At 45.5% G+C, this 18,202-nt stretch overlaps 1 long non-coding RNA gene across 1 annotated transcript in view; it reads left to right on the top strand.

Annotated features, from left to right (window-relative positions):
- Positions 1-12,461: 12,461 nt before the first annotated feature.
- The window catches only part of LOC127004221 (uncharacterized), a 14,231-nt gene continuing 8,490 nt past the window's right edge, over positions 12,462-18,202 (top strand). The window contains exon 1 of the long non-coding RNA XR_007757696.1: positions 12,462-12,675. This is a non-coding gene — a long non-coding RNA (uncharacterized LOC127004221). The remainder of the gene's footprint in view (positions 12,676-18,202) is intronic.

Genomic DNA, 18,202 nt, shown 5'->3' with positions numbered 1-18,202 from the left:
TTTGAACGTTCGTGTCACAAGCAACACCCCGCGTATCATTATCTACTTCTCCCTTTTCTAGGGGGCCGGGCCATGAGCTATGAGCTGAGGGGACAGACGCACACAGCCCTCTGTGGGGAGATACGTGAGCATACGCTCTTAAAAGAGGTTTGCTCACACACACAATACCTCTTCCATACACATCATTCAAAAACTATGTATTACAACGTTGTGTATGCCTTATAAATTTCATAAGCATGCACAACATTGCAATACACAGTGTAACAACAAATGTAATGTCACAAGTATAAACGTAAGTCACAGCCCTCCGATCAGTTTGGTCTCGGTCAGGAAAATCATCAGTCTGTCGGTCACTTCCGGACGCTCGGCGCCCAGGAGGAATGCCGGGCTTGACGGGAGGCCCCGACACCTGCATGCGGGGACCGGCGGCTCCCGGAAATGCGCTCACTGGAGGAGGATGTCCTCGAGAGGGAGGGTCACTTGACACTAGGGGAGAGGAGGGGTGATACTTTAGCAATGCAGGGGAGCATGTGAGTGGGGAGGTTGCAGTCCATCCTAAGGCGTGCGAAGACCGGTGAATTGAGTTCAAAGCGTAATATATGTCTTTTTCAGTGGCAAAAGGTTTTGATGTAAACACCAATATATGGGAAGGAAATTTAAACATGAGGAAACTTTCACACGACCGCACACTCGTTTCAACACATTCATTGGTCCTGGGGCTCCGTGTAGGGGAGGGAGGAGAGGAGGGGGAGAGCACCTGTGACAGCCCGGAAGTGTTGTTGCATGTCCACCTTGGCCACCACGTTATTCTTGTTTTTTGGGAGCCGGTCAGCGGTGATGGTTGTGGCTGATGGCTCGAGAGGGCTGCACCATGTCGCCTACCTCGTTCTATTACTCATGCGTTCATTTTATTTGTATACTCTTCGTCACTTTCTTCTTGTCCAATTCGTTCACCGTTGCAGAGTTCGATGTATTAGATTTCGGTGTTTGAGAAGGTAGTCTAATACACGCTCTAAGAATGTATTATAGAGTTCATGTAGTTGTCTTGAGTAAAACTGTCCACAACGTTTCCCAGAGCAATACCTTTCATCTTCCTGTGTTTGATCCATGACTATTTTGTTACTTTTGATGTGATCGATTCGTGTCTGGTCGCAAAGTTCCATATGTTTTCTTCAGGGTCTCGAGAAGTCCTGAAAATCTGCCCCCTCAGTGATGCTCACCTAAACATTATCTGCCATCTCTCAGCCAACTTCTGCACGAGACTTTAACCCTCGACTGACAGGGGCATCCGAAGTTAGCCTCCTCAAATGACCTTCGCTTAACTCATTGAAGCAAAAGAGGAAGAGGAGGAGAAATGGAACAGGAGGGAGAAAGGAAGCAGAATAAGATAAAACACAACAACCCCAAACTTTCGACTAGTATTCTCCCTTTCCCTCTCTCCCTTAAGCTCTTCAAATGACCCTCGCTTAACCCACGGAAGCAAAAGAGGAAGAGGAAGAGAAATGGAGCAGGAGGGAGAAAGGAAGCAGGATAAAATATAAACACAACAACCTCAAAGTTTCTCTCTGAACTACATGTCATTCTCCCTTTTCCTCTGTCCCTCAAACCCCTTCCAATGACCCTCGCTTAACTCATTGAAGCAAAAGAGGAAGAGGAGAAGAAACGGAACAGGAGGGAGAAAGGAAGCAGAGTACGAGAAAAAACAACCCTTCTTTAATTTTCTCTCTCATCTATTATTCTCCCCTTTCCTTTCTTTTCCTCTCTTCCTCGACCCTCTCAAATGACCATCGCTTAACCCAGGAGGAATGGAAAAGGAGGGAGAAAGGAAGCAAAGTTAGCGAAAAAAACAACCTTTAACTTCTCTCTCAACTATTATTCTTCCTTTTCCTCTCTCCCTCAAGCTGCGGAAACTACTTTAAACTTGAAATCGCGGTGGCGACGTCTCTGGGACTATAGCGGGGCGCCCTTCCTACCGCTCACTTCCCCGCAACCGCCCAGCCACCAGCCCAACCTCGCTTAATCCCTCGTGCTCTATCAGGAGGAGGCAGGAGTGAGGAAGAGAAGGATGAGGAAGAGTGAGAATGAGAGACGGAGAGAGTGTGAGAGGAAGAGTAACTGGAAGCTGGGCGTGGGTGTGGATGTGGGTGGGGACTTCCTTGTTGCTTTCTCTCTCTCTCTTCGTCACCCTCACACGCCCTCCTCCTTCTCCTCCTCCTCCTCTTCGGTCTGGCCACCATATTGATCGGCGGAAAGAGTGTGATCATAGAAGACGGTGCGGCCAGCGTCACAGAGCACGGGTTTTGCAGGGAGGGTTTCGTTGCATTGGTGAGGGTTGTGTGTGTTTTTGTGGGACTTCGGTTTGGTAGTTGTCGGTGTTGTTTTGAAGGAGGGGGGGGGGGGTTGCTATGATTGTATTTGTGTTTGTTTGTGTTTGTTTGTTTTTGTGTGTGCATGTGTGTTTGTGTGCACTTAGAGGATTGAGATAAAGTGTCACACGAAAATGGTCTCTCCTCTCTCCCTCTCCTTTCTCTGCCATTATCCTCCAATCCTTCCCTCTTCCACTCTCCTTCACTTCCTCCAGCGCACATTCCAACACTCCTTTACTTCTTTCAGTCCCCCATTCCCTCGCTAATATACTTTCTTGCGTAAAATCAACACACGCTCAAAATTCTTCAGTTTACCATCCAAAAGAGAGAGAGAGAGAGAGAGAGAGAAATGGTAGTGGGAAAATCATTAATATCCGTTTATTGTCGGTCTTTCTCGCTGAGGGGGAAGGTTTTTGCCTGTAGTGAGCCGGCCTTGATCTGCTCATCGATTACTGGAAGTCAATAAATGTTCCGAGTAACCTGGGAGAGGATTTGCCCTGCCCTGCCACGCCCTGCCTCGCCCCGCTTCGTCCTGCCCAGCCAGTGCCACCCTCGCTCCTCCCCCACTACTCCGCCACAGCTTCCCTCTGTACTCCCCTTAACCACACCCAAGCCCCCACTCCCCATATCTTACCCCCTTTTTTCCCCTGTTTACCCCTGCCCAGACACCCTCGCTCCTCCCCCACTACTCTGTTCAGCTTCCCTCTCTACTCCCCTTAATCACACCCAAGCCCCCACTCCCCAAATCTTACCCCTTTTTTTCCCCTGTTTACCCCTGCCCAGACACCCTCGCTCCTCCCCCACTACTCTGTTCAGCTTCCCTCTCTACTCCCCCACACTCAAGACCCGACTCTTTATATCTTGCCCCCTCTTTGCTCCTTTTCCCTCGCCCCCACCATCCCCTCCACCAGCTTCACTCCACCCCCTCTATACCACACTTTGTCACAGCCTCTCTCTCTATCCACTTCTGGAGACGATACAGAACGACTACGGGTTACTCTCCGCTGTCCCTCGTCACCCTGCCTCACCCTGCCACCACGCCCCATGCATGTCACCACCAATCTGTCTACTTCTCCTGTCCTTCTCTTCCGCCTTTACCCTCCTCTAAGGCGCTAACTCCTTCGCTTCTTCACCCCTCTCCTAAAAAAAAAAATAATAAGCACCTCACCTGCCCCGCTCCGCCCTATACGTTTCATCTCCGCCTCGCATGCATACCCTTTCACCCGGCCTTTGAAGTCTGATAGAGTTCCTGACAGAAACTTGGAATTCCAGAAAGAGAATAACGTAGACGAGTGTTTGAATATTCTAGCGCGCTGGTCGTGTCGAAAGGATTTTGTTCATGAGGAAAAGTGTTTGCAGTTATTATCATTATCATTATTATTAGAGGCTGAGGAAGGAAAAAGAGATCCATTAGTTGTATAAAGCTGCAAGGAAATAGTATATGGTATGATAATGGCCACTTTCTTCTTGGGAAAGGAATTTAGTTGTTATTTTCTTGTCTGGCAAAGGAATGGAGAAAAATCAGCCATCTGTGGAATGTAATATTTAAGTATACAGAATGGCACAGAAATTATGTATGCGAGATTCAAAAGACGACATACCTCTTCAAGAAATGGGGTATTCATTATTTTTTTGTTTTCGGAGAGAGAAGCGCCGTGAGTCCGCGAAGGAAAATTATGGGAAGTTACACCGATAGAAGAAAATTACGTGCAAGATATTAATAGTTAGTCATTTCATATATTTGTTATTTTCTTGGTTTGCAGAGATATAGAGAACCATCATAAGTCCGCGAAGGAAAATTATAGGAAGTTCTCTGCCGTGTCTCCTCCCACAAAGCTGCGTATGACTTGACTTGGTATATATAGACTTTGGTTACATCATTGCGAGAACATTACTCGCAAGATATTGATTGTTTATTATTTTCTTGGTTCGTAGAGATATAGAGAACCATCATTGGCCCTCGAAGGAAAATTATAGGAAGTTACATCATTGCAAGGAAATTGTGTAAGATGTTAATGGCGAATTTGTTCATCGGAAAGAAAATATTATGGGAAGTTACATCATTGCAAGGAAATTATGTGTAAGATGTTAACGACCAATTCGTTCATCGGCAAGAAAAGATTACTCGTTATTTACTTGGTTAGCGGGAAAACAAAGAAGCATCGTAAGGCAACGAAGAGAGTTTATAGGAGATTACAACACCCTTACAAGAAAATAACGTGGAATATGTTCGTTAATAGCACTCTTTCTTGGGTAAAAAGTGTATTTGTTGTCTACTTGGTTAGCGAGAAAATAGAGAAGCCTTATAAGTCCGCGAAGGGATTTTTTTTATAGATACAGCATGGCAAGGAAATTGTGGCGTGATTATTAACTCTCATTATATTATTGTCCTCCATCATATTAAATTTTGAGCACACACACACACACACACACACACACACACACACACACACACACACACACACACACACACACACACATACACACGAATCCATGCCACCAAAATTAATCCAGAAATTTCACCAAACAACATTTCTCGTTCACCAAGATAGAATTCTCCCACAACCAACACGAATTTCGCTAAGTGCTTATCTGCAGGGAATTCCCGTGGACGCACCAAAGAGTTTACCCGTTGTGTGTGTGTGTGTGTGTGTGTGTGTGTGTGTGTGTGTGTGTGTGTGTGTGTGTGTGTGTGTGTGTGTGTGTGTGAGTTAATTCGTCTTGTTTACCTGGTCATTTCCTCTTGCACCTGTCACGTTCTTTGTCTCATATTCATTTAGTTTGCCGCGGTATTTCTTCTCATCTCTTTTTTTTTTTTTTCTTTCATGCTGTGTGTCTTTTATTTATCGTCCTCCTTCATATCTCTTTCTCAATTTAGTTTTCTATTCGCTCTTCTCTCTTCTTATCTCATGTTTATTTTATTTTCCTTGTTCTGTCACTGTTTTAATTCTCCTTTCATGCTTGGTCCTTTCCGTTTATCATCTTCCGTTTTATTTGCTTCTTAATCTATTTCTCTATCTAAGCATCTCACTTCTTACGCTATGTTTATTTTTTTCCTTTTTTTATATTCTCCTATCACTGTTTTTATTAACTTTTCATACTCTTTCCCTTCCATTTATCGTTTTATCTCTTACCTGTTTGTTAATTTAGCTCCCTATCCTCTAATCTCATCTCAAATTTCCTTTCTTTTCCTTGTTTTTATTATCTTATCACTGTATCTTAATCTAGCTCCCAATCCTCTAATCTCATCTCATAATTCCTTTCTTTTCCTTGTTTTTTTTTTATTCTCTCATCGCGGTTTCTTAATCTAGCTCCCAATCCTCTAATCTCATCTCAAATTTCCTTTCTTTTCCTTGTTTTTTTTATTCTCTTATCACTGTTTCTTAATCTAGCTCCCAATCCTCTAATCTCATCTCATATTTCCTTTCTTTTCCTTGTTTTTTTTATTCTCTCATCGCGGTTTCTTAATCTAGCTCCCAATCCTCTAATTTCATCTCATATTTCCTTTCTTTTCCTTGTTTTTTTTATTCTCTTATCACTGTTTCTTAATCTAGCTCCCTATCCTTTAATCTCGCCTCATATTTCCTTTCTTTTCCTTGTTTTTCCTTCTCATATCTCACCCATGCCCACGGTGCTGCTGTCAACGTGCTTATTACGGTACGGGGTGTCCATGAGGGCGTCGTTAATGAGCATGAGCACCAGGAAGCAGAGAGGGCCAATTTTAGTGCCTTGCGGGACGCCACACGTCAGTTATTGAAGGGAGGAGACAGAGCCTGGAGCCTTGTGTATGCGCGCGTACGCACCCTACACGAGGGGATCATTACCTACGTCAGCATCGGATTTCACTTTTTCAACATAACGTATTATTATTATTATTATTTTTTATTATTAGTGTTTTTTTTTTTTTTGTAGTAGTAGTAGCAGTGGTGGTGTTAGTAGTAGTGGTAGTAGCAGTAGTGGTACCAGTAGCTGTGTAGTAGCATTGTATTATCAGCATATCTTTTTTTCTGAAGTTAACATAAGACAATAAGGAAATCAGCATTGTTCGCATAAATTTCTCTTCTCGACGCTTCATATTCAATGCAATGAATAATGAAAAATAAATAGTATAGTTTATCCAGACGATGGAAAAGAAACATCCTTCCATTTACCTTTTTTCCGTTCGGTCTCGGGTGAAAGAGGAGACGGGAACGATAACCCCCTCGCCGGGCCAGCCACTATCAGCAGCGGTGAGCACACGGCGAGGACGGCGACCCAGCGCTCCGGGACACTCAACATTAAGTCCACTCCAGAAATAGGAACATGATCGCATTAATTACCAGATCCCTTCATAAGCTGATCATGCTAGTCGCCAGTTAGTTGCAAGTTATGGGGAGCAGCCTCGGCATGATATTCAAGTGGAGGTCAAGTGGACGCCTTTAATAACACAACGTAGAGTATAGCGAATGTGTGCTGTTGTTGCTTCTGCATTTACCATCGGAGGAATTGCTATACGCCCTTCCTTTTATACACAGGCATACTACCGAACTACTTGGAGGGACCCAGACCAACAGATTCGTGGTTAGGGACGCTAATCACTGCACCGCGGAGGCTCATATCCCCAATAGCTGTGGCAAAATAGATTGATCAATGAATAGAGAGATATAGACATTGAGACCCATTGCTTGTAATATCATAAGTAAAGAGTTTATTTGCTCTCTCTCTCTCTCTCTCTCTCTCTCTCTCTCTCTCTCTCTCTCTCTCTCTCTCTCTCTCTCTCTCTCTCTCTCTCTCTCTCTCTCTCTCTCTCTCAAAGTTTGGGCCGCGACATTTTTCTTCACTGGGAACTTTCTAATGACGCTAAGTACTTCTCTAATGTTCCCAGCTCATGGATTTTGTCTTCCGCCTTCGCTGACGCCGCTGGTTCTGTTATTGATTTTGAGGCTGCTGCTGGTGGTAGTGGTGGCGGTGGTGGTGGTGGTGGTGATGGTGGTGGTGGTAGCGGTGGTGATGATGGCGATGTACGCAATAGTATAGTGTGGTGATGATGGTGATGCTGATGAGGGTGAGGAAGAGGAGAAGGAGGAGGAGAACGAGGAGGAGGAGGAGGAGAAGGAGGAGGAGGAGAAGAGGAGGATGACTTAGAGAGATGTGGTAATGAATAAATTACACACACACACACACACACACACTCTCTCTCTCTCTCTCTCTCTCTCTCTCTCTCTCTCTCTCTCTCTCTCTCTCTCTCTCTCTCTCTCTCTCTCTCTCTCTCTCTCTCTCTCTCTCTCTCTCTCTCTCTCTCTCTCTCACACACACACACACACACACACACACACACACACACACACACACACACACACACACACACACACACATACACACACTTAAAATATTGCAGAGAATGTATTATTTATTTTATTCTGGTTTAGTTATATTGCTGTTTCTTTTTATCCGTCCGCATAATATAGAGTTTCTTTTTCTTATTTCCTTCCTCTTCTCATTTTTTTCGTTCCTTATCTTCTTTCATTCTTGTTTTATTTTTTTCTTATTTCCTCTTCGTCTCATTTTCTTCGTTCTTTCACTTTCCTTCTTTCATTCTTGTTTTATTTTTTTCTTACTTCTTCATCTTCCCATTTTCTTCGTTCTTTTACTTTCCTTCTTTCATTCTTTTTATATTCCTTTCAGTTTGCCCTGAGGAGGAGGACTGACTGACTGTACCCGTGATCAAAGGGAAGGAGTCAGCAGGTGAGCCCGTCCACGTAACTTACACACACACACACACCTGAGTTTATTTTTTCTTACAGGTATGATGCAGGTTAATTAAGTCTAGTGACGGAACTTTTTTTAGTGTCCTTTATTTCTTTACATTGTCCTACTCAACACGTCAACACCCCAAACACTCCTACCTCTCCTTCCTTTTCAGAATCCAACCCTCTTCAACCACCTATTTTTCTCCCTATTGTCCGTCCCAAAGACTTCGACAGCCCTCTATATTTATGCCGATTTCCGACCCCCAAAACTGTCTCCTGCACCTCAATAACGAGATTCATTCATAGTTATCGTTATAATCTTCCCCGGGTGTGTTGTGAGAGAGTGTGTGAGGGGCTCTCGTGACGTGGCGCCGCGTGAAACTCTGACGAAAGGAAGGAAAAGGTCGCGGGCGGGTTCGGAAGACAAGGTTCTCGTGGTGGTTTGGATTATTTAAGGAGAAAGCTCAGACCTCGTGCACCTGACATTATGGTGGGTGATATCAGGTTCCCTCTGGAGCAAGCGACTTCTCCTCCTCCTCCTCCTCCTCCTCCTCCTCCTCCTCCTCCTCTTTTTCTTCTTCCATTTCTTCCTCTTCTTTTTTTCTCTCTTCTTTCTTCGAGAGGGAATGGAAAAAGCATGTTTGCACTTTATTCCTCGTACTCATAAGTAAACAAAATTCTGGGCAACAACTTTAAAAGACTGAGCGGGAAAGGCATGTGTGTCTGTCTGTGTGTGTGTGTGTGTGTGTGTGTGTGTGTGTGTGTGTGTGTGTGTGTGTGTGTGTGTGTGTGTGTGTGTGTGTATGTGTGCTCTCGGCTATCTGTGCCTGTTTGAGTGAATGCAGAGACACACACCGCACCACCCAGCCATCCAGAGAAGACAGACGTACTCACAGACAGACAAACATATAGACAAGGCAACGCTTCGTGAATACAGGATCAGCAGACTCACTCCTCTAAATGGGCGACGATTAGATTTACTGCAATTTAACTGGGAGGCTCCTGGACACAAAGGAGGGAGGGAAAAGTTGATCTGTCGGTATAGCGCGCGGTAACCCTTATAAACAATCTTACGTAGTGTGTCCGTAGTGAGAGAGAGAGAGAGAGAGAGAGAGAGAGAGAGAGAGAGAGAGAGAGAGAGAGGTCAAAATCTCTTGTTTAGGTGGAAGTCGATCGCTTGAAAGCATAATTGAATCAGGAAAGGAAGGGAGAGTGGAAAGGGGAGAGGAAACAGAGAGGAAGGGGAGAAGTAGGGGAAATAGAGAGCGAGGACAGGGAGGAAGGGGAGGGAAGGGGGAGGTAGAAGAGAGTTAAAAAAAAAGAGGGTAGGCTGTGAGCTGTATAAGGTGAATGACAGGGAAAGAGGAATGTGATGACCAGTCTGGGCAAAGGAAATGGATAGAGAGGAGACTATATAACATGCAAGGGGGACGGGAGGTAGTGTGTGTGTGCGTGTGTGTATGTGTGTGTGTGTGTTTCCGAGCCGGTGGATGAGTAGGCAGAATTCCCGTGGTGGTAGCGTGCACTTATGAAAACAACAACAACAACAACAACAACAACAACAACAACAACAACAACAACAACAACAACCCTTAAGAATTCGATCCCATACTATTCTATCTATCTACTGCTTACTATTTATCTATTTATGTACCTACTGTTTTATATCTATCTACAATACTATCTAAGAAATGGTTTACTGATAGAGTGGCGGGTGAGTAACGCAGGCTTGGTATCCATCTCTACCTACGAATCAACTGTTTTATTTTCTTTTTTTTTAAGTAAATAGATCAAAGAGACGTAAAATTTTAATAATCTTGGGTAAACCACTTTCTCCTACAGTAAATAGTGTTGAATGAGCGCTATTTTTAAGTCTCTGCGTGTGTAGGAGTACTTAATATTCTTAGGGTGAGAGTGTAGCGTGTGTGTGTGTGTATATGTGTGTGTGTGTGTGTGTGTGTGTGTGTTATAATGGGGAGAGAAGAGGAGTGGTGATGATGTTAGGTAGTGCTTACATGCATGGGGAGAGGGAAGGTAAAGAGGAAAGGAAGGGGAGGGGAGAGACGGAAGGAAAGGGATGGGGAGATTGGAAAGGGAGGGAGGAGAGAGAGAGAGAGAGAGAGAGAGAGAGAGAGAGAGAGAGAGAGAGAGAGAGAGAGAGAGAGAGGAGGAGGAGGAGGAGGAGGAAGAGGAAGGTCGGAAGGTATGCCAGGTAGACAGGACACACACACACACACACACACACACACACACACACACACATGCATACAGACGTCAGTTTTGCACGTAAGAAGTGAACCCACAAAACTTCCTTTGTCATGGTATGCGTATAGAGGGGTTGCACGTGACGTCATCAGCGGCGATCAGCTGATCACTTCTCAGCTGCCCCGCAAAGGCCCGCCATTTTGGGAGGCACATATTTGCCGCAAGAGAGCTCCCCAGCTTTTCCCCGCCATGTTCCTGTGTTGGTGTTTGTGTTAGTGGCCCATCTATTACTGTGTGGGTGGGTGTGTTAGTGTCCATCTGTTACTGTGTGTGTTAGTGTCCATCTATTACTGTGTGGGTGTGGGTGTTAGTGGCCCATCTATTACTGTTACTGATAGGTGCAACACTGCCACTCGCGGTAGGTAGACAGGGGCTGCCAAGTATAGGTCAGTGGGCTTTTTGCGAACCCCTTACGTTCTTATGTTCTTACTAAACACTGCCCGGGGTTAAATTAGTCATATATTCATTGTTCTTATCATCAAATATATCTTGAAGTTTGATAATAAATGTATATATCGATACTGTATGTCCATCATCATTTGGCAGCCTAATGAATAGTTGCATAACGAAGCCTAGTCTCACTGTCCAATTTTTTTTGCATATTCACTCAGATTGTGTTACGAAGACGGGAAGCACGGGTCAGCCATCATCAGGGGGCAGGGGCTCAGCTGATCGCTCTTGCCTCCCAAAATACCTGTCAGTTGTTATTCCTAAAACAAAAGCGAAGCGGTGTGACGTCAGTGCAACCCCTCTATATGTATATTTTTTGCTCTTGAAAACATCCTAAGGTCATTCTGAAACTCTCTCTCTCTCTCTCTCTCTCTCTCTCATCCTTGGCAATATTGTCTTTTTTTCTTTTTTTGGGTCAAGGAATATTTAATTTTATTTTATTCGTAAGTAAAGAAGAAAGCAGAGTTCGTTTGTTTGTTTTCCTTTATGTTATTCGCCTCTTTCTCCCTTTCCTCTCTCCCTTTTCCTTTCCTTTCTCTCTTTTCCTTTACTTCCTCTTCCCTTCTCTCTCTCTCTCTCTCTCTCTCTCTCTCTCTCTCTCTCTCTCTCTCTCTCTCTCTCTCTCTCTCTCTCTCTCCCTTTCCTTTCTTCTCTCCCCTTTCTTTCCTTCTCTCTCCTTCCCTTTCCTCTCTTTCACTTCCTTCTCTGCTCTTCCATTCTCTCTCTTCCCTTTCTTTTTCTCTCTCCCCTTTCCTTCCCTTTCTCCCCTTTCCTTTCCTCTCTCCCCTTCTCTTACCCTGTCTCCTCTTCCCTTCCTTCTCTTCCCTTCCCTTCCCTCCCTCCCCTTCCATTTATATGTATATGTACATTTTTATTGGGTATTTTACTTCAGTGATTTATTTTACTGAATGTAATCGGTAATAATAGCAATGAGAGTTATAAGAATGGCAATAATAATGTTGATGACAGGAAGGAAAAGAATGTTCGGGTTTACCGTAGTCACTGCTAAAAAAATATCCCAGTAATTTTGTTATTTAGTTATATCTCGTACTGGAAGAGATTTAGCCGCATGAAACACTTAAACCCATATTCTAAAAGTAATCTGGATCAATGATCATGCTAGTTAGGGTCAGATACATGGCTAGAATAAGGAAAATCAAGCTAAATAAAGACGAATGTGGGGACCTTTGGCATCAACTATAGCCGCGAGCGACCTGTGTTGAGCGTTTTTAGATATACGATAAGGCACTTTAAAATACAATACCCAGATCAGCTTTATGAACGTCGATTTATACCTTCTGTGCCCCTCAAATCATCAGCAATCAATGATTTAAGCTATATACAGGACTGACTGTCGTTTTATGTGTGGACCCGATACTTTTTGGCCAGAAATCGTTGAATATAATTTGCTGAGTACGAGAATCTAGCACACTAGACTGCTCGGGCGCCCGGTCAAAAAGTTGCCAGATTGTCCCACTCAGTGTCTTATATTTACCGATATCCGACCTATAAACTGTCTCCTGCACGCCATTAACTAGACTCACCTATAGTTATCGTTACAATAGTTAATTTATGATGCATTTTGGCGATAGTTAAGCGTCCCAAATCGGTAAATATGACCATTGAAGTACAACAATCTGGCAGCGTTGGGGCCCCGGATGTCGTTCTCGGCTCCTCCTGCCTCAGTGTGACTCAAACTTGTGCGGGGAGAGGGTGTCGCTATCGTTCCGTGTGTCAAGCTTACCAAACCTTTGCAGCATGGAGTGAATTTTGAGAGTTTCGTCGCTTAAATATTTTCCCTTGGACGCTCTTCACCATGGATAAGATACGGGTGGCGGTGCGGGTGCGGCCCTTCAACAGGAGAGGTGAGTATAGAAGGGGGGAGTTATTTCTTAAGTTCTGCCTAACATTTAAATTCCCTACCTTTTTTCGTCCTTTTAAATAATTTGTTTACTAAGTTTTCTGGCTTTTTTAATTTTATTTCTTTTATCACTAATTTATCACTAAGTCATCTAGGTCTATCTACTTCTTACTTTCCTTCATATCGCTAATAATTCCTTTACAAATAAGTTATCTGTCTATCTTCTACTGCCTTCCTATTCTCTTCATTCTTAACTATTTTCTTTACCTAACTTGTGTCTATCTTTGCCTTCATTCCGTTCATCTTTGATATTTTCTTCACTAAGTTATCAGCCTTCTACCTAATTCGCTTCATCCTTACTATTCTCTTTTTCAAACTATTATTAAAACCTCGTACTATATCTATTTGCTCTAATCTGTTTATCTACTAGAACGATAATAATAGTAAGGATGCTGTGAAGGAGAGGAAGAAGGACGGAAGGAAGGAGGAGGAGGAGGAGGTCGGTGAGCGAGGCTTGAAATGATCCCACGTGTGCCTATGGAATGAATACCTGTGGACGGCCTTAACCTGTTTTTTTTTTCTTTCCTATTTCTTGATCCTCCACTCCGTCCGTTTGTGTGTGTGTGTGTGTGTGTGTTGCGGTGGCTGTGGCTGTCTCGCGCTCACCGTAAAGAGAGAGAGAGAGAGAGAGAGAGAGAGAGAGAGAGAGAGAGAGAGAGAGAAGCCTCAAGACCTGGATATTGAGCGTCCAGCAAGCCACGAAACCGATCGATAGATGAAGAAGGTTGTGTATGTAGTATGTATGCCTAGGTATGTGTGTGTGTGTGTGTGTGTGTGTGTGTGTGTTGCCTCATGGTGGTGGTTGTGGGGTTAGGGTGAGACAGATCGAGGAGGGGGGGGAAGGGGAGAGAGAGAGAAACCTTTTGTAGTGATGATGTAAGGTAAGCGTGGTATGAGTAGGCGATAGACGATGAAGATGGGGAGTAGTGATGAAGGGGTGAGGTGGAGGTGAGGGAGGGAGGGTGGAAGGGGTGAGTGAGTGAGTGGGGGGTGAGGCAGATGGGTGGAGGGGCGGGGAGTAGAAGGTAAAACTCGTGCGCAGATAACTCAGGTGGGCGGAGGAGGAGGAAGGGGTGGAAGTGGTTGTAGTGGTGGTGGTGGTGGTGGGGACTAGAACACCATGTCACCACCACCCTCACCACCACCATCTTTAGAGTGCGTTGCAGGAGCGGCAGAGTGCGTGGTGGCAGGCTGACTACGTAACAACCCAGCTGATTGAGTTTCTCCCTCCACCTCCTCCCTCCTCCTCCTCCTCCACATCCTTGTCTTTCCGTCTCCACATTGTCTCCTCTCTCTCTCCTTCCTTCCCTCCATTTCCTACTCCCACTCCCTCCTCCTCCTTCACATCCTTGGTTTCCCCTCTCCCCTCCCTCTCCGCTCTCAGACCCGCCAGGTGTGAGGGAGGGGGGGTAAGGGGGGAGAGGTTGGCCAGGTAAGACGGACTCAAGATTTCGTCATTCCTACCCTCCCTCAGTAGCTGTTGTTGTTGTTTTTGTATTTTTTGTTGTTGTTGTTGGTGGTGGTGGTGACAACACAAGATTCACCAGAAATTCCCCCGCCCGCCCACACTTCATCCAGTTCATTCAGTGGTGGTGCTTTCTCTCTCTCTCTCTCTCTCTCTCTCTCTCTCTCTCTCTCTCTTCCAACCTCATTTGGTCATCCCGGTCACCCATTCTGCTACATCCATTCCCTCATCCATTCCTTCATCTTGGTCACTCATTCCCTGTCATCCATTCACCCGCCACGATCACTCCGCCTCATCTTCTTGTGAGTGGAGTGACGGGGTGACCACTCAGTCTCACCGCCGTCAGCGCTAGCCAGTTCGGTGCAGGTGGCAACACTGAATGGTGGGGATTGGGGTAGGGGTGGTGGTGGGGCTCGACTGGTCAGGTGGGTTGGTGGGCGGGGAGGTGGGCACGTGGGAGGGTAGGCGGTGGGTGGGTGGGTGAGCGTGTGGGTAGCGGTGGACCCTCCCTTTGGCCTCCACGCGCCGGCTGGATGCTGCATTTTTCCAGCTCTCTCTCTCTCTCTCTCTCTCTCTCTCTCTCTCTCTCTCTCTCTCTCTCTCTCTCTCTCCCCCGTGATGCTCCTTCCCGCTTGTATTCCGTTACAACGTACATTTCAATATTAGGTGGGGTTAGATACACGGAAGCTTAGGTTCAAAGGAGCTGCCTCGTACAGCCCTACCGGCCTCTTGCAGACTCCTACGTTCTTATGTTCTTATGTTCTTATACGGTATAGCAGTGTGGGATAGGCGGTGGCTGAGTGGCGGTGTCCTGGAGGACCTGGGTTCAAGACCTGCCCGCCGCTACAGGCTACCAATTTTCAATCGCCGACGAGTGACCTAAGACCATCCACATGCTGACCTGATGACCACCTATCCGCCCTGACTTGTGAAACTCCCTGAGGAGGATCAAATGGAGCTCGGGGGGGGGCAGCATGAACCAATACTTGTCGTCCCCACTAGCGGGATGGGGCTGACCAACGGGTGCTATCGTGAAAGCCTTTGGGCGCTACAGGCCGAAAGTAAAAAAATATATATATGGTTTCACCTGTACATACATCTGCCACCGCCACCGTCATCCTCATATTAATATAAATTCCAACGGAGTGATAAAAAGCAAATGCGATTCAGTACCGCTTTAATGAGGGCGACCGCAAACTATGCATGAGTGTTTTATAATACCGTGTCGGCGGGAACGTGAATAAATACGCGGCGGCGGCCACCAACGTGACAGCGAGTGGACGGGCAGACAGGGGCAGGGGCGTCCATCAGTGTGGTTATGCGGCGGTGTGCACTGCCCCCTTCCCTATCCCCCCTCACCTGTCATCCAGCCACCCTCGATATGCATCACCCCCGCAGCCTCCCCTGTCCCACTTTATAGCCAGTTATCGTATGTAGTCACTTGTCATCCACTCACCCACCTGCCCTCATTATTCATCTTCACTTCCTCGTCACCATAGTATTCACTCGCCTTCATCCATCTTTCCCCCATCCACTCATTCATCACTCCTGTAGCGTTTCACCCACGTTGAGCATCCATCACGCCCACGCAGCCACCCACTCAACCTCAGCATCCGCCACTCCTACGCAACCGCATTCTTCACTCCCTCCTCCACAACTAGCCATTCAGCCACCCTTTCCAGCGAGCCGGTCACCGCTGTAGGTTTCCACTCCGCTGTACCTATTGATTCCTCCTTCCTATTGCCTTATGGCCTACCTATCTTTCACCTATCCGTTCAGTCACCGCCTTAGCAATTGTTTCTCCGATCTCATTGCCCTACCGTCGACCGCCGCTCTATCAGTGTTGGTTTCCGCTACGCCGCTCCTATTAATTCTCCGTTCTCATAGCCTATACCTACCGTCTATACCTTTTCGTCCTATACTCCTATTAGATCTGGTTTCCACTGAGTTGTAGCTATTGTTTTCATTCCCCAATAATCCTCCTTCTCCTCCTCCTCTTTCTCCTTCCTCTCCTCTTGTGTATCTGCCTCCGTCTACCCAGCGTGTTATCGTCGTTTTCCACGCCTCTGTAGCCTTTGATTTTTCGTTTCCATTGGCTCAGCTTATCTAACGTCTTCCCATCCTCTCCTTATGACCTGCCTACCAGCTACTACACGTCCGTAGCCCCATAATCTAACCTACCATGCATGCAGCCATCCGTCCCGTCAGCCCATCGTCTCCGCCGCCGCCGCCGTCATAATATTCACTCCGCCATAGTTAGTTAGTCTGTTATCATTTCCCCGAAGCCAACCACCCAGACAACCTCAGTATTAACTCCATCCTTGTAGTCCGCCAGCCAGCCAGCCAGCAGTTTCTTTCTTGTTTTCACTCCCCATTTGCCATCTGCTCGCCGCCGCTATCATCGCCGCCGCCAGCCTGTCCCTCCTCACCGGCAGAAGGAGAATGAATCGCATGAGCTTTGTCTGCTTGCATGGATGTGTTCTAAAATGTCAGCATGTTATCTACTCCCTCCCTCCCCCCATTAGGGTACGGCCGCCAATCTGCATGCATTGTACTCCATTTGGTACTCATAAAACAGAAGGTTACCCCGGGAAGTTTTAAGCTGAGGTACGAAAATGAACTGTATCGTCACAATAAAGATTAAAAAAAACCACGTTCTTTATTTCTCCATTTGGTACTCATAAAACAGAAGGTTACCCCGGGAAGTTTTAAGCGGAGGTACGAAAATGAACTACCGTATATTGTCAAAATTAAGATTAAGAATATCCCACGTTCTTTAATTCTTATCGTAGTTGATTTCTATACCTGAACTAAATTTCCAGGAGTCGGATATAGAAAAATTCGACTCCTACTCCAGGAAATTTTAGGGTTGCGACACCGATTCCGACTTCGACTCCAGGAAATTTTAAGGTTGCGACTCCGACTTCTACTTCAGGAACCGACTCCGGCTACTTCGACTCCGACTCCACACCCCTGCTAACAATATAGGCAAGTTTTTCTCTCTCCACCTCCTGACTAATTTCGCGTAATGGAAGCAAGTGGCGTGATGTTAATAGCTACAGTTGTTTGCGTTGGCGTGTAATGAACTTTCTCAGAGGGGAGGAGCGCTCACCTGTCCACGGAGAAGTATATAATTAGCGATCGCACTCAGGTAAGCTGGCACTCAATAGCATTAGAGATGTAACGTGGGCGTGTGCATGAGAGAGGATGTAGGTTGAGCATATTGAAGGTTTTAGCCGTGTGCTCGATGTTGCTTCCTCCTCCCTGGAATCATAAAGGAAAGCCCACACAGAGAAATCTCGAGTAGGTGTGATATTAATTTAGCTTCCGACAGCATATTAAAGGTTTTAGAAGCACACTCGATGTTTCCTCCTCCTACGAATCATAAAGGAACGCCCACTCTGAGGAATCCCATGTAGGTGTGATATTAATTTAGCTTCCATGCAACACACTCTTTAGCAACTCATGGGCAAAAATAAAGTAGATAATGAGAGAGAGAGAGAGAAAGAAAAAGGCCGCTAAACACTGATCCTCTATAAAAAAGAGAGTTCAGAAGAGTGACCAAAAGAGAGTTGAAGTTGTAGGCAGGAGGAAATACAGACGACAGGAAGATGAACAGGCCGCAGCGGTGACAGTCCCCTGCACACACACACACACACACACACACACACACACACACACACACACACGCACATTCATAGCTGTTCATTCAATGGTATTTCTTTGTTTACACGCATTTTTTTTCGCAGTTAAGGGTAATAAAGCTTTCAGTGTCTGTCTGTCTGAAGGTGATAATGACGGCCGCCACTTCCTGTCCTCCAGATCGACGTGGCTGCCATTGCGATCCTTGTTTTTTTAAATTTTTTGTTATTTTCTCATTCTTTGTATTTTATTATTTATTTTATTTATCTCACTTATTTTATTTTATTATTCTTATTTATCTTATTTATTTTTTCTTATTTTTCTTTTCTTATTTATCTCATTTATTTTATTTTATTATTTATCT

The sequence above is a fragment of the Eriocheir sinensis genome, chromosome 27, assembly GCF_024679095.1.
Source record: "Eriocheir sinensis breed Jianghai 21 chromosome 27, ASM2467909v1, whole genome shotgun sequence".
In the NCBI taxonomy this organism is placed as follows: Eukaryota; Metazoa; Arthropoda; class Malacostraca; order Decapoda; family Varunidae; genus Eriocheir; species Eriocheir sinensis.
The sequence above is the reverse complement of the archived record's forward strand: the minus strand, read 5'-3'. Positions and strand labels throughout refer to the sequence as shown.